The 27,869-nt window shown below is 42.8% G+C and overlaps 1 protein-coding gene and 1 pseudogene across 3 annotated transcripts in view; both read left to right on the top strand.

Annotated features, from left to right (window-relative positions):
- The window catches only part of ATP5MC2 (ATP synthase membrane subunit c locus 2), a 494,192-nt gene that overhangs the window by 318,222 nt on the left and 148,101 nt on the right, over positions 1-27,869 (top strand). The gene's annotated exons all lie outside the window — the stretch shown is intronic.
- Positions 1,658-3,416, top strand: LOC703968 (UPF0534 protein C4orf43-like; annotated as a pseudogene).

Raw genomic sequence — 27,869 nt, 5'->3', positions numbered from 1 at the left:
ATTTAAAAATACATCAACCTGCGTTCCCTTCCAGTGAAATAAGCTCCAGGGGACCAGGGAAGGGAAAGGGGAAAAAGAAAACCACTTTCTATTACTGAGTTTGGTCAGGTGTAGGGTTGTTGTTTTTTTTTTTTTCCTGGGCTTGAGATAAAAATCAGAGCTGGGAGATGTAGATAACCTGGCTGCTTACCCATATCCCCAGCAGCTAGGGGAGAGGAGGCGAATTGGTATTATACTAAGGATGGTTCCAAGTCAGCTTCAGGCAAGAGGAAACAGGGGCATCAGATTCTATCCCGCTCCTGCCACTTAGGAGTATCTGGGGCAGACACAGAAGCCCAACTGGGCAAATAAAGTTATGTCCTCTGGCTGGGCGTTCGGGAGTTCAAAAGAAAATACACTAGAGGTCTTCACCTTCCTACCTGTATTCCATCACTATAATTCTCTCGTATGAATTTCAATATTTATAATTAATCTGAGTCACAGAGAAGAACATTAGTAATGATGATTACTCCGGCTTCCCTCCATTCCCCACCCCTCATCCCAAAGGGCTTACCACACCATTTTTCACCATCAACCCACTCAGAATACCCATGCAAAGCTGGCACAGCAGTGTTGAGAGCAAGTGGGATGGAAGACCTGCTTTTGAGGTCCCTACAGAATATAACTCTCCAGTGATTGTGATAGAAGGGAACGGGAGCCCATCAGTCCATCCCTATCCTGAGGCTCCCTGTGGGTAGATGCCAGCCTTAGATGCTAGAAGGAATGACCCAAATAGATGGCATTCTGGTTGATGGGAAAGGCAAAACCCACTCCTCAGGACTCTAAGCAGCAATACAAATGAAGAAGTACAAACTGAGTGTCTAAGCAGAGAGGGCACACAGAGCAAATACATTATCTGTAGACTTAGATAAATATGTAAGCCTTGGGCTGGGTTTGGAGGCTCATGCCTGGAATCCCAGAACTTTGGGATCACTTGAGCCTAGGAATTTGAGACCAGCCTAGGCAACATAGAGAGACCCTGTATCTACAAAAAGTTTCCGAATTAGCTGGATGTGGTGGCACACACGTGTGTTCTCAGCTCCTCAGGAGGCTGAGGTGAGAGGATCGCTTGATCCTCAGGTCAAGGCTGCAGTGAGTGGAGATCACACCACTGCACTCCAGCCTGGGCAACAGAGCCAGACCCTATCTCAAAAACAAAACCAAAACCAAAAACAATGTAAGTCTTAAGCAAATAAACCAACTGTTGTTTAATTCAATCCTAATAGGAGCCTTGAAAGGTAATTTACAGATTCAGAGAAACAAAAAGATTGAATGAAGACCGCACACATGCAAGTAGAGGGCCAGGGTTTGACTCTAGGTCTTTTTGTTGATAAAAAGCTATATTATTTTATTAAATTATCATGTCAAGGAGCAGAGATGAGCTTTAAGCTGAGTTCTAAAGAAAGAGACACACATGGATAAACTAAGAGAGGAGGGGAAGTGTGGTTTGCCAAATAAAATACAGGATACCCATGCCCAAATATTTCATGGGACATACACTAAAAATTACTTGTTTATCTGAAATTCAAATTTAACTGGCACCCTGTATTCTTATTTCCTAAATCTGTCAGCATTTAAAGCAAGCAACTCTTAAGCTTTAAAAGCAAGGCAGGGGATTCGACCCAGGTGCTCTTGTGAGCTGCTGCTCCTGCGGTCGGTGAGATTACCTGGGTCTAGAGTACGGAGCTGCTCCGTGGCCACGAGGACGTCACCATGCCTAAAGCACCAAAGGGAAAAAGTGCAGGACGGGAAAAAAAGTCATCCATCCATATAGTAGAAAAGCAACTCAAATTACGAGAGAGGCCCACAAACAAGAAAAAAAGAAAAAATTGAAGAATGAAAAGGCCTTGCGTCTCAACCTTATTGGTGAAAAACTGCAATGGTTTCAAAACCATCTTGATCCCCAAAAGAACAGATATTCAAAGAAAGATGCTTGTCAACTAATTGAAAGGTACTTGAATCGATTCAGCAGTGAGCTGGAGCAGATTGAGTTACATAACAGTATCAGGGACAGGCAGGGGAGGCGGCACTGTTCCCGGGAGACCGTCATCAAGCAGACCATGGAGCAGGAGCGACAGCAGTATGAAGGATATGGCCTTGAGATTCCTGACATCCTAAATGCAAGTAATCTGAAAATGTTCAGGGAATGGGACTTTGATCTGAAGAAATTACCGAACATTAAAATGAGAAAAATTGGCGCTAATGATGCAATTCCCAAGAAGTGCAAGAGGAAAACTATTATAACTGTAGACCAAGATTTAGGGGAATTGGAACTAAACGATGAATCAAGTGATTCAGATGAGGAAATGACTGCAGTGGCCTAATTGTCTTCACTTGAATTGAAAATAAATAATTTGAGAGCTTCAAATTATATTCATTGATTATGGTACCTAATTGTCAAGATACAAGATTTTGATACTGACATTCTCTTATATAATAAGAGTGTCATTTGCAGTTTCAAAAATGGTGTTACGATATTTATTTTAAAATGAAGACTGCTTTTCATTTACATTAAGTTGTTAAAATAGATAGATGTGATCTGCAGAAGTTGTTTAATCTTTTTCATCTGAATTTCAGGCCGGGAGGGAGCAATATAACTAAGGACAAAAAATGTTTTGTTTTTCTTGTGTATTTATGACCACCTACTTTTATGTTTTGTGAAATGGACAGTAACCTGTTTCCTAAAAGATTCCTGTGGGTACTTTTTGAGTTGTGATAATAGCAAAATTGCCTTTCAGTAATAATATCACACTAATGCTTCTTTTAAACATTAAACCTATTTTCCTTTTTTACAAAATAAGGGAAAATGTGATAAGAAGTTTGTATACACTGCCGGATTATAGATTATTATTTATCTTTTGAACCAGAGTTAAATGGTAAAAGAAAAAAAAATCAGTGATGATTTTTGTGTTGATCTCCCACAATTAATTTATCTTTTGACAAAGGGGATAAAGAGTTTCAGTTTACCTCCTTTTAATTGTATATTATTTTTTGCTTTTTTATGGTGAAAAGTGATAGGTTTTATTTGTGGAGAGAGAATTAAAGATTAGAGAACCAGTGATTTTAATTATGCTACTTTTTCTTAGAGATAAGTTGACATATAATTCAGTATTTTCAGTGTCATGAAAAACATGAATGTTGTACAATTTTCTTCCTCAAAAAACTTGTTAAATGCAAGTATCCTTGGTATGTTTTTAAAAGAGAACAATGCAGGTGTATTTGAGTATTTTCAAGAGAAGAATAAAAACATTAATGCTGTATTAGGTTAACCAGATATCAACTAAGCCTTGTTAACAGTTAAAGTATTATAACTACTTTTTTTACTTCTGAAAATTAAAAATAAAATTTATTTCTGCAAAAAAATAAAAAAAATAAAAGCAAGGCAAATGGCCTGGGTAAAAGCTCAAAAGAATAGGAAAACAAGGCTTGTGGGGAGGATGAAAAGTATGTTTACCTGGTTGGTGCAGACAGTTCCAGAGTGGGAAGCAAAAAAATAGGAAGAGGGGCTGGGCACAGTGGCACATGCCTGTAATCCCAGTTACTCAGGAGGCTGAGGCAGGAGAATCACTTAAACTCGGGAGGCGGAGGTGCAGTGAGATTGCATCTCTGCACTCCAGCCTGGGCAACAGAGAGAGATTCTGTCTCAAAAAAAAAAAAAAAAAAAAAAAAAAGCATAGGAAGATGAGGTTGGCTATAGTCAGCTGCTAGAAAGGTCTTCCAGAATGGACAGTTTAGACCTGATGGGCAATAGAAATGCTTTGATTCTAAGTTGTAAACTTAGGGAAGAGAACAATCATGGTTTCATATGACCGTAGAATTTAGAATTACTTTAGTTTACAACAACATCATGCTTTTTATTAGTATAGTACTTTATAGTTTGCAAAGCACTTTCACATGCATTATTTAATTGGAGACTCAAGTACCTTGCATGGTAGGCAAAATGGATACTTTCTGCCTCGGTTGACTCTGCTTCCACTCAGCCTATGAGCTGGTCTCCATCCTTCCCTTGACTACCAACATCCTGAAAGGCACTATCCTGCCCCTACTCCCAACTCTACCACTCTCCTGAAACTGTTGTCACAATGTCACCAGTGACATATCCAAGGCTTCTTTTCATTCTTCATTCCACTTTCCCTCTCTTTGGCATTTAACATTGTTGACAACCTACTCTGTCTGTGATGCTGTTCATCTCTTGTTCTTCTACTTCCCGGATCACTTTTTCTCAGTCTCTTTCACTCTTCTCTTGCTCTATTCTCCTTCCCTTAAAGTGGGCATGCCCAAGTTCCCATCTTTGGTCTTGTCCTTGAGTGCTTTCATCCATTCTCTTTTCAAGCCCTGAATATGTGCTAATGATTCCCAAATTGACATCTCTCCTGGCTTTCCAGATTAGAATTTTAAATTGCCTCCTAGACATTTCTATGCATGATTCCCATTCCAATTTATCCTTCTACTACCAACAGACCTAGCCATCTTATCCACTTGATGAACACCATTACTTACTGGATAAGGCCCAATTCCTTAGCCAGATTTGTCAATAGTCACACAGTTATGGCAAAATCTTGTCTAGATCAGGAGGTTGGCAAACTTTCTCTATAAAGGACCAGACAGTAAGTATTTTAGGCTTTGCAAGCAACATTCAGTCTCTGTTGCACAGTTCTCTTTCTTGTTGCTGTTAGTGTTTAATACAATACTTTTAAAAATGTTACAACCATTCTTAGCTTGAGGGTTGTATAAAAACAAGCTTGGGCTTTAGTTTGCCAACCCCTGGTCTAGGGTCAGGCCTCCTGATTCCCAATCTTGTTCTCTTTTCCTTGCTTGAGGAAGTCAAAAATTTATATTCATAGAGTATTTACAGCTTTAAAAATTTTCTTTCATATACATTATTTTACTTGTTCTTGCTTCTTTGAATCCCCATAGGACTTTATCTGTACCTATCTCATAGAAAATATTCCAGTTCATAACCTTTTACTCTACTAGGCTATTCTTTTTTTTTCTTTTTGCCTTTATACAGTTAGCATCTTTACTAATCTGCTAGAACTGCTGTAACAAAGTATCACAAATTAAGTAGCTTAAGCGACAGAAATTTATTGTCTCTCCATTCTGGAGGCTGGAAGTCCAAGATCACAGTGTCAGGAGGGTTGATTCCTTCTGAGGGCTGTGAGGGAAAACCCGCCCCACGCTTCTGCCCTAGCTTCTGGTGCTCTGCTGGCGATCTTTGGTGTTCCTTGGCTTGTAGACACATTACCTGGGCCCTTCCCTTCATCTTCACATGCCATTTTCCCTGTCTTAAAAAATGTTACATCTTATTTATTTTTGTATATTCCACAGCAACTAGCACAATGTGTTATTCATAATAGGTACTTTAAAATTAAAAACCTAGTTGTTTTGTTTTGCTTTTAACTTCAACAGGAGAAATGAGGAAGAGTCTGAAGATGAAACACTCACTCAGGTGGCTAGTGCTAGCTGGGCAGGTAACGACGCTGCTTTTGGCTCTAAGGATAGCCGTGGGACAAGAAGAAATGGAAAGGAGGAGAGAAACCCCACAACACCAAGCTCTGTGCTTCCCCCACGGAGTTCCTTCTCTCTAAGAGTTGAACTGCCTAAAGTTTTTCCAAGAGAAAACCCAAGCTGTCTGGGAGCTACGACTGCCCCCAGGGGTCTTAGCAGCTTCACTTGAGTACCACAGCCCTAGACCTGAATGGAATGGAATCAGAGAATCTTAAAGTGAGAAAGGACCTTAGAGATGCAGCTTCCCATCAGAATGGCTGTGGTCAACTCCCAGTTTTCTGGGCTAACGTGGGAGGGCTGTGACACAGTTCTTGCCAAGTCAGTTTTTAAAAAGTGAAAAATTATTTATTTGGGACTTTTTAATGTAACCTTTTTTTTAATGTTCCAAAAATGTGTGTCTGCCTTCAGAATTGTCTTAGAAATTATGTCTCATAAGTACATCTTGCTGGGGAACACAGGAGAAGGCAGTCTTGATTAGGAAAAGACATTGAATGAGAGTTGACTCCATTATTCCTGCAGCTCACCTGAGACCTGGGGGTTAAGATAAAATAATTTCATTTTAATATCAGGGCCTCAAATGTACTTGTTAGTAAATGTATCAATCTGCTCTTTTCATGGAACTTTGCCCTCATATGTCTTCCTACCTTCTCTTACTAACTCTGCATTTGGAAGGAGCAAAGAATTCCAGACATTGAGCTTGGGAATTCCAGAGGCACGGCTAATCAATGGTCTACTGTGGAAGCCTTGAAGCGGGGACACCTTCACCCTAAATACCTAGGGCTAATTCAATTAGTGGTCTCAATGGAATAAAAGTAGAGGAGACTCCTCCAGTGGCCATCAACCAGTAGACATGATCAGGGCCTGCAGTATGAGCTGGGCTCAAAGCCATTAAGTCTAGAGCCATCCTCCCTTTGCTTAGGATCAGTTCTTTTCACCAAAGACATTCAAAATAACTGGCCAGTTGGAACTCCCTTTTGTCTCCCAGGAAGAAACTGACCATAGGTGTCAGTTTCTTCTTTTAAACAAATGTCATAATAGGTGCCAGTTTCTTCTTTTAAACAAGTCAGGAAATAACTCTGATAGCTCATGACATCGGGAGTCAGAAAATGGTTGGTATAGAGAGGTTGCAAACACACTACGGAGCCTCACTGCACAAGATGTACTCATGGATGGACAGCACTGGCATCACTTGGAAGCTTACCAATCATGCAGAATTTCAGACCCCACCATAAAGTCACTGAATCAGAATGTGCACTTTAACAAAGCTTCAGCTGATTTGCATGTTTATTAATGTTTCAATGCACTAATGAAGAAGATAAGGGTTTACTACTTAACAGCTATGTGACCTTGAGCAAGTTATTTGACTTCTTCATAGCTCAGTTTCCTGATCGATAAAGTGGGAACGATAATAGTATCTCCTCATCCAATTGTTGTAACACCTTAGTTAACACATGAAAGGCTTAGAACAATGCCTTGCACTGGTAGGCATTCAGTGACTACTAGCCATTATTACTATTATCTTTGATGCCCTCCTCTATGGTGAAAAGACAGACCTCAAAGTGATAAGTGGGGAGAAGTAGGGGAATATATGTTTGTGTGTGTGGTGGAGTGGAGAGAAGAGCACTAATAACAGGAGGAATTTTTTTTTTTTTTTTTTGAGACAGAGTCTTGCTCTATCACCAAGCTGGAGTGCAGTGGTGTGATCTCAGCTCACTGCAACTTCTGCCTCCCAGGTTCAAGCGATTCTCCTGCCTCAGTCTCCCAAGTTGCTGGGACTACAGGCACATGTCACCACACCCAACTAATTTTTGTATTTTTAGTAGAGATGAGATTTCACCATGTTGGCCAGGATAGTCTCAATCTCTTGACCTCGTGATCCACCCACCTCAGCCTTCCAAAGTGCTGGGATTACAGGTGTGGGCCACCGTGCCTGGCCTACTTGTTTAATTAATAATGAAAGACTTAATTGTGGGAGCATTCAGCCAAGCTTGGGGTACCCAGAGCTCCAGGACAAATGACTGGTTGTTCATATCATAGATTTATTAACATGTGCCATTGGCAGGCCCTCTGCTGGTACTAGAGATATTGTGGTAAACAAGACAGACAAATGGAACAGAACAGAGTCCTCAGAAATAATACCACACATCTACAGCCATCTGATCTTTGACAAACCTGAGAGAAACAAGAAATGGGGAAAGGATTCCCTATTTAATAAATGGTGCTGGGAAAATTGGCTAGCCATAAGTAGAAAGCTGAAACTGGATCCTTTCCTTACTCCTTATACGAAAATTAATTCAAGATGGATTAGAGACTTAAATGTTAGACCTAATACCATAAAAATCCTAGAGGAAAACCTAGGTAGTACCATTCAGGACATAGGCATGGGCAAAGACTTCATGTCTAAAACACCAAAAGCAACGGCAGCAAAAGCCAAAATTGACAAATGGGATCTCATTAAACTAAAGAGCTTCTGCACAGCAAAAGAAACTACCATCAGAGTGAACAGGCAACCTACAGAATGGGAGAAAATTTTTGCAGTCTACTCATCTGACAAAGGGCTAATATCCAGAACCTACAAAGAACTCAAACAAATTTACAAGAAAAAAACAAACAACCCCATCAAAAAGTGGGCAAAGGATATGAACAGACATTTCTCAAAAGAAGACATTCATACAGCCAACAGACACATGAAAAAATGCTCATCATCACTGGCCATCAGAGAAATGCAAATCAAAACCACAATGAGATACCATCTCACACCAGTTAGAATGGCGATCATTAAAAAGTCAGGAAACAACAGGTGCTGGAGAGGATGTGGAGAAATAGGAACACTTTTACACTGTTGGTGGGATTGTAAACTAGTTCAACCATTATGGAAAACAGTATGGCGATTCCTCAAGGATCTAGAACTAGATGTACCATATGACCCAGCCATCCCATTACTGGGTATATACCCAAAGGATTATAAATTAGGCTGCTATAAAGACACATGCACACGTATGTTTATTGCAGCACTATTCACAATAGCAAAGACTTGGAATCAACCCAAATGTCCATCAGTGACAGATTGGATTAAGAAAATGTGGCACATATACACCATGGAATACTATGCAGCCATCAAAAAGGATGAGTTTGTGTCCTTTGTAGGGACATGGATGCAGCTGGAAACCATCATTCTTAGCAAACTATCACAAGAACAGAAAACCAAACACCGCATGTTCTCACTCATAGGTGGGAACTGAACAATGAGATCACTTGGACTCAGGAAGGGGAACATCACACACCGGGGCCTATCATGGGAAGGGGGGAGAGGGGAGGGGGGAGGGATTGCATTGGGAGTTATACCTGATGTAAATGACAAGTTGATGGGTGCAGCACACCAACATGGCACAAGTATACATATGTAACAAACCTGCACGTTATGCACATGTACCCTACAACTTAAAGTATAATAATAATAAATAAATTTTAAAAAAAAAAAAAGAAAATGTGGCAAAAAAAAAAAAAAAAAAAAAACACAAGACAGACAAGGCCGCAGCCCAGAAGTTAGAGAAGATCTGTGATGTCCATTAACACTAAAGGAAGTCAGCCTACCAGCAAGATGTTGTTGTGCTTCATTTAGACACACTGATCATGGGGCCTTGGAAACGTGGTTTGGCCCTCTCCACAGAGTTTATTAACCCGACAGTTGCTCCAATTCTCTTTCCTTCCACATCTCATAGGCAGCCAGCTAGAGCAGCTCTGCAGGCTGCTGGATCAACTGTGGAGCTGAATGCGGTATGACTAAGAGCTGTCTCTCTTAGAAGCTGAAACTTCAGCTTCACTTTGAGATGGGAAGATCCAGTAGGCCAGTTGTCCACATAGTCCTAGTTTTTGGGAACTGCCTTTCTAAAATGTAGGTCTTATCTTGTTACTCCTCTATTTAAAAACTTCTAATGGTATACAAGGTCTTTTACACTCTAGCCCCAAACTATTTGGCAGTCTTATTACAAATTACGACCCCTCCCTAGCATGCACTCCATACCCTAACCACAAGAGTGGCTGAAAACTGCAGCTCTATTCAGAACTGGGATTCAAACCCAAGCTTGTTGCTTACTGTATATGTGAAACAGGGCAAGTTACTCAACCTAAGTCTCTGTTTTTACATATGTTAAATGGTAATAACAAACCAATAATAAAAATAGCTTATTCATATTAGGCACTGTTCTAAGCACTTTGCATCTATTGATCACTTAATTTTCACTACAGAGCGACTACATAGCATTGTTGTGAAGATTAAGCGAATCAACACATGCAAGTTCCTAGAACAGTGTATGATATGAATATGAGCTATGTTTATTATTTTTAAATTATTATTAATATTAACAAAAACAAACAGTCTTTATCATGCCTCCATACCCTTAGTAATATAGTTCCTTCTTCCTGGACATGCAAACTCCCTTCTCTGTGCTGCAAACTCCTAGTGTTCCTCCAAAAGGTCCAGCTTTTCAGGCTTCTGTACCCAGAATAAGTTGCCTCTTCTATGCATATAGTCATAGCACTCTAAATACTCTATACCACCCTTATTCTAGTGCACTGAAAATCATGTTTGCATGCTTACAAATGCTTTCCACCACTAGACTGTGAACATCTCAGCAGTAAACATCCTATCTGATTTACTCTATATCACCAGGGCTGACTCTAACATATGGAACACAGCAGGTACCAAATGAGTGTTTGTTGAGTTAATAAATGGAGGTCTGACTGAATGATTAAATGCTTTCAGGAAAGGCCCTAGAATAGAGTTCCAGAGAGAAGCAGGGCTGGGGAGTGAAACAGTCCAGGTATCTTCTGCCCTGCACCGCTCACCTCCTCAGCAGCAAAGCCAGCCACCAGCACAAGCTCCCCACCTTCACTAGGCCTGACTGCACCTCCCCGCCAAGAACAACCTCCAGTCCCCCCTCTTGCTATAGACACTCCACTCACCTCTGCCTCTGGCGGTGACAGAAATGAAGAGGATTACATCATTTGTTACAACAAAATGGTTATTATAGTAATAAGTATAATTAGCATTAGACAATTACAATAATAACACATTTCCTTGCTGCAAAGGTACTTTTTTAACAAACAGGTTTATTTAATGCCCCCTACACTCCCCCCTTAAGAAAAAACAACTCTTTTCATGAAGAGCAGAGGCCTCTTTCATTCTGAGATGCTATCTTGATGAAGGAACATTATTGACAAACCCCATAAAATGGGAGCAGATTCCCTTAGAGTAAAATCTCTCTTCCTCTCCCTCTGGTTTCTCTGAGGAAAAGAAAACCTGTGTCTCTCTTTCGAGGGATTAGGAGAACTAGTTGAAGGATAGACAAGATAGGGCCAGAGAGAGGCAAAAAGAAACATTTTCTTAGACAGTTAGAGCTTAATATCAGTTGTTAACTGTCTCTCAACCTTTCTTCCTGGGTTGGACAGACCAGGAAGAGAAAACAAGGTATTCATTGATAGTGGTGAAGGAGTGTCTTAGGTATTTTTCCAAGCTGTATGGGAGCAAGAAGTGCTTAGAGTGAGATGGCACAAAGATCTAGGAGGAGATCGAAAATGAAAAATAAATGAAAAAATAAAGAGGGCACAATCTTACATCACACAGGCATACCTGCATTAGATGCACACACGTGCTCATACTCAATCTTTTTAGTTATCTCCTGCTTCTTCCAAAAAATAATTTGGAAGAGATTACAGTGATGACATTTAATGGAGGATTTAAAAATTAGATAGGTGGCCAGGCGCGGTTGCTCACGCCTATAATCCCAGCACTTTGGGAGGCCAAGGCGGGCGGATCACGAGGTCAGGAGTTTGAGACCAGCCTGGCCAACATAGTGAAGCCCCGTCTCTACTGAAAATACAAAAACTTAGCCGGGTGTGGTGGCGGGCGCCTGTAATCCCAGCTACTCGGGAGGCTGAGAGAGGAGAATCTCTTGAACCCGGGAGGCAGAGGTTCCAGTGAGCCAAGATCGTGCCATTGCACTCCAGCCCAGGCAACAGTACAAGGCTCCATCTCAAAAAAAAAAAAAAATTAGATAGGTGAGGATATCAGTATACACTTAAGCATTTCATGAACTTGATGGCATATACATAAGGGCATGTGTACCTTCCAAGCATGTTTATAGACTTAGGTACACCCTATATACATACATAGGAATATGCCCTGCACATAGTAGGCTCTCAATAAACACTTTTTTAATTCAGGAAATAATCCCACCCCTAAATACAAAGAAATATAAAAATAAGTAGTTCAAAAAGATACAACCTAAGATACAGACATATAAATACATATAAACATTTACACATAAATACGAATGTGAATATAATATTAATACATGCCTCACGTATATAAACTAGACCACTATCCATAGGCATATGTAGTGTACACACCATTTTACATACATACATAAAATTAAACCTCACTTTTTTTTACAATAGGCACAGCATAGGTAGACATATAAGCACTTTGCAGACCCATATATACATATAAAACATGGTCACATTTCCACATACATGTCCAAGAGCACACTTACATAAAAACACATTCATACACATAGGTGTATATAGACCCAACACACACACACACACACACACACACACACACACATAATATAAATCAAACCAGAACAGCTATGAAGATAAGCGTCTCTGCTCATAGTTCTTATCTTCTCTTAGTGACAGTGCTCACAGGCATGGATTTAATCTAGAGCTCTAGCCCATCACACCCAATGCAAGAAGAGGCAAGAGGTTTGGGCCATCCACTAGGGAACCTGTCTGTCTCCAATGCCATCCACATATGCACATGTCTTGTCCAAGCACCCTGGAGCCTTGACCTCACCACAAATGACTGGGAATGAAATATGCACTGACCCACCTTCCCAGGTGCTCCAGGTCAAGCTCCTTTACCTTTATTGACTCCCAGGATCTGGGTCATTCCATCATAATTCCCACATGAACTTTCTTCAACTCTCTTTGAATTATCAACCAAGTAGTTTGCCCCATAAACCAGGGACACCCCACCTCTCCACACCCACTCCTCTCAGCAGAGAGTATCCTCTCTTCTCTTGATACCAATGCTCTTCTTCCAAGCAGCCTTCTCAGATCTTTCCCTTAAGACATTCAGCTGCATGTGAAACAATCATGTTTTCTTCCCACAGATATCTTTCCTTTCTTGTAAAATGCATTTACTCCAACTCTCTTTAGTCACAGATTGGTTTAATGTTTTATTGTATTATTTGTATATCCTTTATTGGTATGTCAAGATATCCACCTAAGATTTTGTTTCTGGTTCTTAGGAGATTGGGCCTTCCTGTGGATGCCTTTGTACAGAACTAGAAGAGGACTGAAGGATAATTTAATTCAGCCTCCTCATTTTCCAGGTAAAGAAATGGAGGTCCATAGAGAAGAAGTGATTTTTCCAGAGTCACAAAACTGAGTGTCGAAGAGGGATGCAAGTTCAGGTTCCTGTCTCTTAATATTCCTGCTACTACATCAGCATTTCTCAAATTGAATTTAATGGAACGCTAATGTCCCAAGAACGAATAAGAGGTTTTTCTTTAAAAGGGGCTTCCGTGTCTAATAATTTAGAAAATATTGCAAATTATGTCTCCCTCTTGAGATTTGAAATGAATATTAATATGTTAAAGGTTCTGAGAAGCCCTGCTGCTTAAGATTTTAATTTTGTCTCATCCATTGTCTCCTAAAATGACCTGATTCAAGCTTTTTCAAGAAATCCTTATTAACATCAGGTGAAACCTCAGTGCTTTGAGGATTACACAGTTTGGGAAACAGCACTCCCTTAAACACAAGGAGGAGGGGCTGAGTTGGGTTCCTTCTTTTTAAAAACAGTGAGAAGGAATAAGCTGAGCACATATAGACGAGCATGAGGCTGCCTCCTCTTCTGTGGAGGAAAATGGGGAGCAGGGCATGATGAAATCCCAAGAGGTAAAAATGATCCACCAAAGACTTAATGAAAGGAGATGGTTTGGGTTCAGAACTAAGTTCTTCCAGTGGTGGTAAGGGAGAGAAAAGGTATTGTTATTCTTACAAGATGTCAGGAAAAGGGCACTTCAAACCTTTTCGTTAAAAGATGGAAGCACTGGGCCAGGTGCAGGGGCTCACACCTGTATTCCCAGCACTTTGGGAGGCCAAGGGGGGCAATCACCTAAGGTCAGGAGTTCAAGACCAGCTTGGCCAACATGGCAAAACCCTGTCTCCACTAAAAACACAAAAATTAACCAGGCATGGTGGTGCACACCTGTAGTCCCACCTATTTGGGAAGCTGAGGCAGGAGAATCACTTGAACCCAGGAGGTGGAGGTTACAGTGAGCCGAGATCGCGCCACTGCACTCCAGACTGGTTGACAGAGCAAGGTTCTGTCTCAAAAAAAAAAAAAAAAAAAAGGAAGCATCAGCATTCTCCATAGCAAAAATCAGTAAGCTCCCATCCTAAGAGAGGAAAGCCTCACATATAGCAGGTGTTCAATAAATATTTGTCAAATGAATGAATCAGTGAAGCAAGCTGATTTGCCTCAAGCAATGGAGAGGGCCCAAGCCAAATGAATTGGAAGTCACTGCTAGTCTTCTGCACCTCCAGGGAGGATTAACGTTCTATGGGAAGAAAGAGTAGGAATATATGACCAGAGAGCCCTAACCTTTGGCTCTCTAATTTTCCACAGGGCCTGAGGGATTTTTCTGGCAAACACCAGCAATGGACCACAGTATAGTTGGTGGAGGGAATGAGTCAGGTTGAGTTGCTTATTTGTTCTCCAGGGCAGGGTCATGCAAGAGTCAATAAACACACTGGAGCCTCTTGACTGGAGCTTGGAGCAAGAGATCGGCTTGTTTGTTCTAGAGAATTTGAACTTGGGTCAAAATGGCTCTCAAGGCCTCCCTTCCCCGAGGTAGAGGCCTCCAGGCAGCAACTGAGGTTATCCATTGGGCAGCCAGGTGCTCCACCTAACAATGCATTACACATAGGAAGGTCCCTCCACCAAGCTCGTTTTTTATTTTATAACCTGCAGTGGACACACCAATCTGCCACCTACTAGTTATGGGATGTCTTATTATTTAATACAGGTCACAAAATTGGTAATAGCATCAAGATAAGGCAAGGGCATATCCAAGTTGGTTCATAGGGTTACAGAATCCCAGACTAGAAATAACCATAAGAAGGAATTTCAAATAGGTGCTAACTTCCTCTAAATGGGATCAGCATTCCCACTACCCCTAAGTCGGACGACGGTCTTCTTTTCTTTCCCCAAATACAGAGGTCATTTGAACTTTCTCAGACTATCCCAGGTCTAGCTCTAGTCAGGCAGCAGTATAAGCTCCCCGTGTGTGTTCTGAGGGGCCTTCCCCTTAAGAAACTCCTCATTAAGTAAATTGAAAGAACACAAATATCTGAAAAATGACTTCAGAGGCCGGGTGCAGTGGCTCATGCCTGTAATCCCAGCACTTTGGGAGGCCAAGACAGGCAGATCACCTGAGGTCGGGAATTCTAGAACAACCTGACCAACACGGAGAAACCCCGTCTCTACTAAAAATACAAAATTAGCTGGGCATGGTGGTGCATGGCCTGTAATCCTGGCTACTCAGGAGGCTGAGGCAGGAGAACTGCCTGAACCTGGGAGGCAGAGGTTGTGGTGAGCCGAGATCACGCCATTGCACTCCAGCCTGGGCAACAAGAGCGAAACTCTGTCCTCAAAAAAAAAAAAAAAAAAATGACTTCAGAATGCTTATTGAGCAATAAAGCAGCAAGTATAAACCAACAATGGGGCTGAAAAGATGCACAGTCAAGCAATATTCCAAGTAAGAAGGGGTTATTTTGGGAAGGCTTCCTGCAAGAGGGAGTGTGGAACTGGGTTGGAGAGGAAGCAAGGAGCAGAAGGGAGAGAAAAGTAAAGGCAAACCAGCCTGAGGAGGGGGAGTGCTTACAGGAGGTTTCAGAGGCAGAGGACGTGTGGCATGGACAGAAGGGCAGGGAAGAGCTCAGTTTGCCAAAAATAGACAACAGGAAGGGACAGAAAAGAACCGAGGGGATGGCGGTTAAGGGGAGCCTTGCAAGTGAGGCTAGAGTTTGTGATGCGCAGCAGCACAGTGCAGTCTCAAAAGTGTGAGTCAAGAGACGCGGGTTCCAGCCCTGGATCTGCCACCACCTCATGTACCATAAATCTCAGTCTCCTCATCTGTAAAATAAGGACATTGTATGAGAAGATTAATAAGGTCCCTTGCAGTTCCAAAGCTGCAATGTTGAGGTACAAGAGACAATAAGGACTACCACGGCAGGTCCTCAACAAATCCATTTAATATTTTTTCCCTTATACAAGACAAGTCTAAGTTCCCTTTATCCCTGCGACTGAATTACAACTTGAGCATATTTACTACGTCAAAGATTAATCCTCTAAACCCGGCAAGCTCGCTGGTTGAGCAGCAAGGAAATATCTCTATAAAAAGAATAGACTCTATAAATTATTGGTCACTTACCTAGGGTTGTTACTAAATTATTTTAAAAGGATATATATTCTGCTCCTACACTCTCACTTCTGTCTCTCTCAGACTAATTGCTTCCTGAACTAGGAAGGGTGTCCAGACAGAGACCTAGGAAGTTTGATATATTCCGGATCCTTCAACTACTGGGATTCCAGATGATAAATAAACTGTGCAACGGAATTTGAACCAACCTATTCACAGACTTGAAAGGAGTAAGAGGGTAAGTCATTGAAACTACCCTGCTTTTTCCTCTTCCACATTCTGAGCAGCATAACATTTCAACTGGCTTTAATTGAGATAGTGTCAACTTCTACCCCAGCCTTTAGCATATTGTATTTTAATGTTTATTTTTCTGTAAACCACTCTAAATAGGAGCGAGCATAGTGACTGGTACGTAGTTGGTACGTAGCGTGTGACGGTTCTGTGCATGAATGCATAGACTGAGAAATCATAATCTAATTGAGAAGTTCTTCCCAGTGGCTAGCCTTAGTCTGATGCTTTTACAACCACTCTCCCCTGCTGCTGGCTGGGCCCATAAATGACATCTCCCTGCACCAGAGTTAGGTGTCAACTGCCTCATCCCAGTATCCTAGGCACTCCTCTGTCACAGCTCTTCTCATGCTCTATTGTAAATTCTGGTTTACTTGTTTATCTTCCCACCAACCTGAAAGCACCTAAAAGGTAAAGACCTTATCTTCTTCATTTTTGCATCCTTTGTCCAGAATCGTAGCAATGAAAAATAAGGCAACTTGTTGAATAAATCAATGAAGCACAATAAGTCATCCTTTCTGTGTTTTGAACAAAGAAAGACTTTTAGAAGAATATCAAAGGTCAATTTCTATGATATACCTATCCTCATAACATTGTGTTTACTTAGCCACAGAGGATTACAGGCTGGGTGCGGTGGCTCATGCCTATAATCCCAAAACTTTGGGAGGCCAAAGCTGGAAGATCACTTGAGCCAAGGAGTTTGAGACCAGCCTGGGTAATACAGTAAGACCTTGTCTCTACTAAAATAATTTTTTTTAAAATTAGCCAGGAGGCTAGGTACGGTGGCTCGCATATGTCATCCCATCCTCAGGCGGCTCACCTGAGGTCAGGAGTTCGAGACCAGCCTGGCCAACACAGCAAAACCCCATCTCCACTAAAAATACAAAAATTAGCCGGGCATGGTGGTGTGCACCTGTAATCCCAGCTACTTGGGAGGCTAAGGCAAGAGAATCGCTTGAACCTGGGAGGCGGAGGTTGCAGTGAGCTGAGATCCCGCCATTGCACTCCAGCCTGGGCAACAGAGTGAGGCTCAGTACCAAAAAAAAAAAAAAAAAAAAAAGACTTATCCAGGCATTTTGGTGTGCACCTATAGTCCCAGCTACTTGGGAGGCTGAGGTAGGAGGATCACTTGAACCCAGGAGTCGAGGCTGCAGTGAGCTATGATCACACCACTGTGCTCCAGTCTGGGTGACAGAATGAGATCTGTCTCAAAAAAGGACAAGGAGGAGAAGGAGAAAGAGAAGAAGAGAAGAAGAGGAGGAGGAGGAGGAGGAAGAAGAAGAAGGAGGAGGAGGAGGAGGAGGTTATAGAAGCAATAATATGTATATTTTAACTCTTCAAACATGCTTCAGAAAAACAAAAGTTATCTACACAGGTCAAATTAGCTAATTGTTAATCTCTAGCACCTTGGAAAATATGAATTCAGGATCTAAAGTGTGCTATGACAGGTGTGGAAGGAAGGAAAAAGTGCAAACACAGGCCCTGCTGCCAGGAACTCCTGGACTGAAACACACATCAGTAAGATTAACATAAGAAAGTTGAAGACCATTAATGCTATACCATTAGCCAAAGAAAGGCATCAGACAAGGTAAGGCTCAGAGGTACTTGGCTTGGGAAAGAACAGAGTTTGCTGATCATTCACATTTTGATACACTTATTGGCCCGTGAGAGTTGCTTAGGTATAATAAAGAAACAGCACATTGCTGGAAGGATGAGAAAAAGACAATCTAGTAGTTTGAGGATCTAGTAATTTGAGGATCTAGTAATTGAAATCATGGCCTGAAGTGCAATTTGGAACAATGTTCAGCATTATAGGGGAAGAGGAAATAGACCAAAAAGTTATTGAACAATGGTGGTCCAATGGTGGACCAAGCAGAGTAGTAGTAAAATAGGAGATCTCAGGCCTGATTTGTAGGGTGTCATGAAGTTCTTATAAAGCTGGAGGTGTACTGTAGGGGATCATTAGGAGAGAGTGACAGGAATATGAGCTAATTAATCAACTGGAAAACTAAAATGGCAAGACTCTAGATGACCCATAACGAGATCTATGCTCCTAAGGTGGTCAACATCTCAAAATCACCTACCTCTACCCAAAGGCCATTTCCATTGCTTGAGCCCAGGAGCTCGAGGCTGCAGTAAGCTATGATCACGTCACTGCATTTCAGCCTGAGTGGCAGAGTGAGACCCTGTCTCTAAAAAGGAAAAAAAAAAAAAAAAAAGTCATTTCCTCTATCTAAGAATGACTTTCTCCTTTTCAGCTCCTTATTTGCCTCCTCCAGGAAACCTTCCATAACTAAAATGCCCTTCCCACACACAGATATTTAGAGCTTAGCCAGGTATGTACTACTTACTGATTTCTTGACCTTTTGTCACTCACTGTATGCCTCTGGAGACTACAGCCTGTCTCATCTCAGTGGAAGGGCTCCTAGAATAGAAACTGTCTTATCCCGCTTTGTGAATTTTGCTCCCAGAAGTCGTTCATATTAGGAAAGCACAGACTGCCTGGAGAAGACAGCCATCAGATGGCTCCATTCTCCGCATCACAGAATCTGCAATGGGCTCTTCTCTCACCCTGGAGTTACGGAGCAGGAGTTATGGCTCTCCCTGTAAAAAGTCATTATAATTATGAAAAATGTCTACAGCTCTTTCCACCATTTAGGCAAAGCCTCTGGCTGTCCCGATGAGCAGAGATTTAAGATCCTGTTCTCCATAAAGATGGCTAGATAGCCCAAGAGATAGATGTGTTAACGCCTAATTGGTCAGTGTTGAGTCATCAAATCTGATTCAGAGAGCAGGATTGGACAGTCTTGCCAGATAAGGGAGGGCAGGAAACAGCCAGGGAGGAGAGTGGCAAGGGATTATTGCAGTCAGTCCTCTCTACCCTGGCTCCCCCTACACTTTCATGGTTCCTTTGCATAGAATTTTCAAGAACAGTAGATTCCAATCTTTCTCAAGAGTAGCCTCATTTGACTCCCCAGTAAGGCATTGCTTCCTTTAGTCTAATTCTAACCCTTCATGTTTACAATCCCAGTTGTTTCTGTTCTGACCTCAGGAAAGGTCACTATTCTGTTCTTGAGCTTGCAATACTTTCAATTCATTGATCAGCAGTATCTTTTCTCCCTGTTTCCTCTCTCTCCCTCCTCCATTCCTGACCTTTCTCTCTCTTCTCCATATAAATCACAACTTTCTTACTGATACCCTTTTTTCAAAGCCATGTGACTTTTAAAAAACACTTTTCTAGACCTCTAGTAATTGTAGTAAATAGCACAGAATTCAGAGTGTGTAAAATATATTATCTACACAACAGGCACTTTTTTTTTTTCTTTTTTCTTTTTTTTTGAGATGGAGTCTTGCTCTGTTGACAGGCTGGAGTGCAATGGCGCCATCTCGGCTCACTGCAACCTCCACCTCCCTGGTTCATGTGATTCCCCTGCCTCAGCCTCCTGAGTAGCTGGGACTACAGGCACATGCCACCATGCCCAGCTAATTTTTTGTATTTTAGTAAAGACAGGGTTGTGCCATAACAGGCACTTTTGGCAGCAAACAATGCAGAGATATAGACCAAACCCCAGGGACCTGTAGACTGGGACAGTAATAACTGATTCAGTACACATGTGAGTGAAGATGGCACTGTCCAAATTTGTGGTTTTAAAAGCAAGGGAAAAGAGGACAATCTCTGTGTTTAAGGTAAGAATGTTAATGCTAGAGTATGTAACATCTTCATTTCAGGCTTTTAAACACAAAAGAGCTTTCAGGAAGTAAACATAACTTCCCAGGAGAACAAGACAAAATGACTCTTCAACAAAAATCTGTGACTTTTTTTCCTTCCCAAGGAAGATGATTGTATTTGTGGAGATAGTAAAGAAATGGTGTTTGTTTCCAGAGTAAAAGTGCTTAGGACAAGGACAAGATGGGGAATAGGCACTCGAGGCCCCATTCTTTCTGCCTGTGATCCTCCTGCCCACCAGCCCCACCCCAGTGCTTGCAGGAGCAATGGAGCAGTAAGTCCATTGTTATCCCTCAAAATACACTGCTACCATCCACAGTTATTAGGAACTAAAGCCCAGAACATAAACCTCACCCCTTTCAGGTAGAAAAGTAGAATGTGGTTGTGCGCTGTGGATTCGTTCACGCGGACCTCATAGTCCTTAAGGTTATCCTGGGTGATTCTTTTGCCCCTACAACGCTTCTCCTCTCTCTTCATTTAAAACTCTGCAGAGAAGGTGCCTCTACCACTTCCTTGGTTTGTCATGCTTCCTATCTCTTCTACAAAGTTAATATTGTTTCTGAGCTGCTGTGGTTAGAACTCCTTTCCTTTTCTTCTCATGTCTACCTATAAAATTGGTTTTCTCAACGTCGCCTGCACCAAGCACTCCTCTCTCCTTTCAATTCTAGACACAGAAGACATAAATGAGGTGGCTATCCTCTAGCCCTGGCTTATCGCTTCTGTCATTCTACACTTTTCAGAGCCACTTCACCCCCTAGAGAGTGAGTATTTCAGAATTTACTGAGCTTCTGCAGTGCTGCCTGTCCAACTGCGAAGGGAGGATGGCAAATAGTAAAAAGAACTTTGCTAGCATCCCATCAGCATCCAAGGCAGAAAAAGCAAGGCAGTCAGCCATTCCCCCCAAGAATCAGGCACTCACTTCAAGGACAAAGGAAGCTGGATGTCCTGATCATCTAGAGTAATTGCTGCCGCCACTACCCTGGCAATAATAACCCCAGAACAACTGACAGCCCTTTTCATCTGAAAGATCTCAAAGCACTTAGCTGCCAGGTGCTCATTAAGCCCTCTTGGGTAAGGTTGGCCCGACGGATCTGAGCCCTTGCTGCAGACGATTAGGGTCAGGGGGTGACTCAGAGAACTTAAGGAGCCAAATGTTGCAGGGAATGGGGGCCCATCAGCTTCCTACACGTGGGAAAATGAACTTCCTTGGCCCATGTCTGGGTTCCAACTCCAGCGGGATGGAAAGGAGGCTAGCTCCTCCCCCAGCGTCTACAAGCAGGATCATGTAGAATTAATCAAACACAGAGCTCATTTACCCCAAATACCAGACAGGACTGTTTACACCCCAAGAACTGGCATGAAGTGTGAGGGAATGGGCAATTTTAGGGGGGTAATTTTGGAAGACAGAAGCAGAAATTAGGGAAGCATCTCCTCTTAAAGGAGATGGACAGTAGCTGAGGAAACACTTCCTGAATCAAGAGGGGGATCGGAGAATGATGATTCTGGGAAATTCAATCCTTAAGAGTGACGCTTCTTGGCAAGGCATGGAGGAGTTGGGCTTCATTTTCCTGCCTCTGAAAAAATGGACCACAGGCTAACTCCGTGGACCATTCAGGTGGGGCACTAGAGAGACTGTCTCAGACAAGCATATACTCCACTCACTCCCTTTTGCTGCTACAACGAAATGAAGGTCTAAAAGGCTTTTGCCAGACGGCATATGTGTTTTAGAATAGAGTCAAGCCTACATCAGAAGATATACTTTAAAATAATGGCATTTTGGTAACAATATGAAAATGTATAAGTGAACAAGATTGCATACTTCTTCTGCTCTCTTTGGATGATCCAAAGACAAGACACAGATTCACCTGTTGGCAATTGCGGGAATTTCAAGCACAGGTACCTTCAGGAAAACTGCACCAAGCACCCATCTCTCTTCTTAATCTTAGACACTAACTTTAACTAATACCTCAAACCAAGAAGAAGACAGTAGAGTCCCTTAATGACCTAACCTGTGGATTTAGAAGAAGATGATACCCTGAGTGTCAAATTTAGAAAACCAACCAACAATGTAGGGAAACATTCTTTGTGGGAAGAGATGGGATTGGGTGATAGCTCCCTGGCTTGCCTTTGGAAACCAAAGCCCAGGAGCCCTCAAGAAATCCAAAGACCCCCCAGCAGGACAACCCTACTCTTGAAGATTACTGTCTCTCCAAAACTCTAAAACCGGAAGAATGACTAGTGTACTCCTAAAAGTCACCTCTGTATCCCTCTGCCTCTCTTCACCCACCAACCTCCAACATCAACTCTTCTAGACATGAACAAGAGGAAGGCATCCATTTGCCAAGAAATTGGGGGTCCCCACCTCCAACCTCCAAGAGGTGGGGAAGGCAGGAGAAAAGACACTCATTAGCAAGTTGCAGGTGGTGTTACCAGGGTGTTATTTATTATTTGTTGGCTGCCAAGGCTTTTCTGAGCCTGCAAAGACAGAGCCATTGCCTCAGGGGCTGCAAAGTCTGAGACAGACAAACAACACACAACCCAGGCCTGAAATCAATCCCACTGAGGAGCTGGGGGCAACCTGGGGATAGGAGCCACCCTTTTCTCTGGGGAATCCTCTGGTTCCTGGAGTCTTGGGGAAGGTACAAATGTACAGGTGCAATCCTAGATCAGAGCATAGTGGTCTCTGCAAAGGAATGAGAAGAGCACCAAAGAAAGGAGCCCAGGCACAGGCTGAGGCAAGAGGTCTCAAAATGGTGTGAGAGGTAGGAGGAAATGAGATCAGGGTTACAGGCTGGGACAGCAGGCAGAGGAGGCGGGTTGGGGGGAGAGGTATTGCTGAATGGATGGGGGAGGCCAAGAGATGTCATCAGCTGTTGCGTGGGGGGAACAATGATGCCAGAACGCAAGCTGTGGCAAGAAATGAACTGCCAGAGGTAGCGAATGATTGAATGGGAGTTTAGCCAGAGGGGGAGAGGGGCTTGGTCATCAGTAATACCCTATGTTGAGATGCTACTGCTCCATTATAACTGGTTCATTCCCAGTGTAAAGCAGACTACAAAAGAAAAAGGTTAGAGTACGGCATGGCGGGACTCTTCAAGACAACATTTGGCCATGTATGGGAGAAGCCCAACCATCTGAGAGAGTGGTGAGAACTTTAAGTCTCACTCATGACCTCTTTCCCTAGGAAAGTAATTTGAGGGCTCACTATACCCTAGGAGTTCTAGCCCCTGGAATCTGCTCTGTCATCCAACTTCTTGGTCTGGCCTCAACCTATGTGCAGGCCTCACTAACACAGGGAGCTTGTTTGACAGTTTAGCAAGAAGGACAGATCCTTGTATCTAACCAAAGAAAAGTGCTTCTCGTTTTTTTTGTTGTTGTTGTTGTTGTTGTTTTTGTTTGTTTTGTTTTTTTTAATACATAGCTTCAAGAAGGACATACATGAAAGGGAGAGGGAGGTAGGGACTCCCATCTAGTCAGTCAGGTCAACCTGGAAATGGATGAAGTAAGACATATCAGAACCACACTTAGACCTCGATCCAACATGGAACAGCAGAAAACAAGGCCCAGGAGGAAGACAGAGCAGACTCCAAACTAAATGAGTCAGTTGTGTGCCAACTGTCAAGAAGTCCTTTGCTAGGCATGCGCAATGACTCATATCTGTAATCCAAGCACTTTGGGAGGCCAAGGCAGGAGGATTGCTTGAGCCCAGGAGTTTGAGACCAGCCTGGGCAATATAGTGAGACCCTGTCTCTACAAAAAAATTAAAAATTTAGCCAAGTGTGGTGGCATGCACCTGTAGTCCCAGCTACTTGAGAGGCTAAGGTAGGAGAACTGCTTGAGCCTGGGAGGTAGAGGCTGCAGTAAGCCATGATCATACCACTGCACCCCAGCCTGGGTAACAGAGCAAGACCCTGTCTCAAATAAATAAATAAATAGAAGAAGAAAAAGTCCTTTGCTAAGCTTAACTTCAGTACCTCCAGCTTTAACTTATCTCTTTTTCTCTTATTTGGAAGATGAAACTAGCAACTAATATTCTCCTTCATTTGGGAACCCAGGAATTCTAAGCTAGCTTATCAAGCCCCTCAGCCGCCTCTGAACTCAGCCCTCTCCAGTATCCTTGCTGCACTCTTCTCAAAGCTACCAGGCTGGGCCACATGAGGAATTTTGAAGGCAAGAAACGTCTTAAGGCTGGGTGTGATGGCTCATGCCTGTAATCCCAGCACTTCAGAAGGCTAAGCAGGAGGCTTGCTCGAGGCCAGGAGTTTGAGACCAGCTTCAGCAACATGACAAAACCCCCATCTCTACTAAAAATACAAAAAAATTAGCAAGCCTGGCCAACATGGTGAAACACTCTCTACAAAACATACAAAAATTAGTTGGGCATGGTCGCGCATGCCTGTAGTCCCCAGCTATTCAGGAGGCTGAAGTGGGATGGTCACTTGAGCCCAGGAAGCAGAGGCTACAGTGAGCAGAGATCATGCCACTGAACCCAAGCCTGGGCAACAGAGCAAGATCCTGTCTCTAACAAAACAGAACAAAAAATATGTACCCATTACTCAATATCTTTGGAAAGTTCATCCTACAAAAACAACTTAACATGGGCAAATACTGCAGGCTGATCTCCCTGTAATCCATGCCCAAGCAGAGAGGCCAAATACCAGCCTCTTGCTTCAGGTTCACTAAACCTATCTGCGATGGGATGGACTGAAAGCTTTGATCTAAAGTGGCTCTTGGAGGCCAGGCGTGGTGGCTCACACCTGTAATCCCAGCACTTTGGGAGGCCAAAGCAGGTGGATGGCCGGAGGTCAGGAGTTTAAGACCAGTCTGGCCAACATGGTGAAACCCCAACTCTACTAAAAATACAAAAACTTAGCCAGCCGTGGTGGCATGCACCTGTAATCCCACCTACTCATGAGGCTGAGGCAGGAGGATCACTTGAACCCTGGAAGTGGAGGTTGCAGTGAGCCAAGATCATGCCTCTGCACTCCAGCCTGGGTGACAGAGCAAGACTCCGTCTCAAAAATTAATTAATTCATTAAATAAAATAAAAATAAAATGGCTCTAGGAGACTTAAGTAAGGACACTTCTCCTGGAGGGACAGTTACAGGGTCTCTAGAAAGAGCGGGACTGACCTCCTCCAGCATATCCCCAAACAGTAGTGCTGAAAAGTCCTCTACCCTCAGCTTCCTCCCAACCGTCGAACCCCCTAAAATGGGATAAGAAATCATCACAACCATAATGCAGGATAAATCTCTCTATATGTTCCCACTTCCACCCCAAATTGTTAATTCCTAAACCCTGTGAACACTGGCACTGAAAAAGAATGACTAAAATCTACTTGGTTCTGACACTTATTATATGAAGCTTTGGTACAATATTCACCTGTTATATTTAGGCAGACATCAGATTGCTTTTCCTTAACATATGCTTGCTTAGAGCTGTGGAGGAGAAGCAAGCCTAAGGTTACAAATCCCCAGCAAAGATGTCACAGAATGGAAAAGAAATAATTGACCTATGTTCAAACAGCCCATTTTCTACCAGATTCTCACAGTGACTATGCACGGAGAAACCTGGACCTGCCACCATCCACCAGGGGGCCAGGCAGCCAGCAGTCCTTCCCGATAGCAAACATAGGGGCTGGGAGAAATGAGGTATTATTTCCAGCACTGCAGGCTTTCAGGACATAGGAGGGTCTATCCTCATAACATTAGTAGCAATAGAATCAATTCTATCCTTAAATCTGTTTTCAATTTGACTAATTTATTGAAGAAGGAGGCAATCAGGGCAGGCACAGTGGAATCTTCCTGATAGGAATGGGGCCTATTAACCTCCAGGATCTCTTAGACTGATTGGTTTTAATACAAGCACAGAATCTGTTCTCTTTCGCAAGCTAGATTTTAGGTGAGTCTGTCCTGAGGCAATGGGGTTGGCAAAATGACTCTCCTGCTTCCTCAGAGTTTTGAATCTTCTTGCTTAGGAGAAGCCAGATCCAATATCCAGGAGGCAAGGGCTGCAGTGTTATTTTACAAACAAGCCCTCCCTATATCAACGCCACTTACTGTACTGGAAGCCGGTATTAAGTGAACTGCTAGCGTAGTGCATCAAGGGCTTATTGAATATTGATTCCCATTTACGTGACAGCAGAATGGCCTAAGAAATCTTCTCTGGATGCCTCAGCCCCTTGATAAAGAGGGTGTTAGTTTTGTTTTATGAAGCTGGGATCCAGGCCAGTCACATCTTATAGCTCCACTTACTTTTATTTAATAAAAACAAGGGATGATATGAGTGAGGAGGGGGAGTGTGCTGTATCATGTTGTTTTTCAAGAGGATTCAATCTGTTAGTAAAGCAAGAGGAACAAGGGTTAGACCACAGGAAGTATTTTGCATCAGGCCATGGGCCAAGGAAGGAAATAGAAAAATCCCCAAATGAACAACCCCAAAGGCAGATACAGGTCTTTCTTCCAAGAAAAAAAAAAAAAAAAACCTTATCTGGGTGAAAGAAAGAAGGCATTTTGCTGGCCAGCAAATACCATACCAGCAAACAATGGAAGAGACTGCTTTTGGTAGGAAGAGATTGCTTTTATCAGCAAGAGCAGAATCAATCTCTCGTCAGGGAGGTGGGGATCCAAACATTGCCGTACCCCTTCCCCATGTGCTAGATGTCCACTAACCCAGCCCTTCACCTATAAGGGAATTCCTCCTATTCTCCAAATTTCCCGAAAAAGAGATTGTACTAGCTTTCCCACCTTACCCAATTCTCAGTTTCTAGCAAAGAAAAGCTCCCTAATGTTAAACCCTAATTCTATTCCCCCAGTTCTTCAAAATGTTCCCCTTAGAAAATAAGCTACTGAGGCAGGTTCAGTGTCTCATGCCTGTAATCCCAACACTTTGGGACTCTGAGGCAGGAGGATTGCTGGAGGCTACGAATTCAAGACCAGCTGCAGCAACATAGCAAGACCCCATCCCTAAAAACAATAACAACAATAATAATAATAACAATAATAATAATAATAAGCCCAGCACAATGGTACCTGCTTGCAGTCCCAGCTACTTGGGAGGTTGAGGCAGGAGGATGGCATGAGCCCAGGAGTTTGAGGCTGCACTGAGCTGTGATCCTGCCATGCACTCCAGGCTGGGTGACACAGCCAGACTCTGAACAAAGCAAGCAAGCAAGCAAGCAAGCAAGCAAGCAAGCAAGCAAGAAAGAAAGAAAGAAAGAAAGAAAGAAAGAAAGAGGAAAAGAAAGAAAAGAAAGAAAAGCTACAATATTCTCATGGAAAGGAGCTGACAGCTCCATACCAGAACACAATGGGGCAGGGCAGGGTTGAGGAGAAGGATAGGGGAAAGGTTTAGAAGGTGAATCTGCTCCTGGATCCCCTTCCCCACCCCACTTAACCTCAACTCTTAAGGTTAGACACATGACAAAACGTCTCAGTGTGAAGGACAGTAACCTCCCAGAAAGCTGAGGTATCTCTCTGAAGAGCTTTAACCACCAGAGCCATTTTCCTCCAGTGTGACTAGATGGGGTGCAGAGGCAGAGGGATGACAAGATTGGAGATGGCAACAGGGAGGGTGAACAGAGGAGCCGGGGAGTGACCACAAATCGGTCAGCCTGCCAAGAGCCACTGACCCCGTTTTAATATCCCAGAGGTTGGAGGCGAGAGTAGAAATCACAGGCTCCAGAAAAAACAATCTTTGAAAGAAAATTGCCTGTCGCAGCCAGAGATATATGAAATTGCAGTTACAGTCGGGGGGAGCGACTGTAAAACTACACCTGGTTATTGCACTGACTGGCTGACACCATGATGCTTTTG

The sequence above is a fragment of the Macaca mulatta genome, chromosome 11 (genome assembly GCF_049350105.2).
Source record: "Macaca mulatta isolate MMU2019108-1 chromosome 11, T2T-MMU8v2.0, whole genome shotgun sequence".
Lineage (NCBI taxonomy): Eukaryota > Metazoa > Chordata > Mammalia > Primates > Cercopithecidae > Macaca > Macaca mulatta.
Note: the sequence above shows the minus strand (reverse complement) of the source record. Positions and strands in the feature narration are given on the sequence as shown.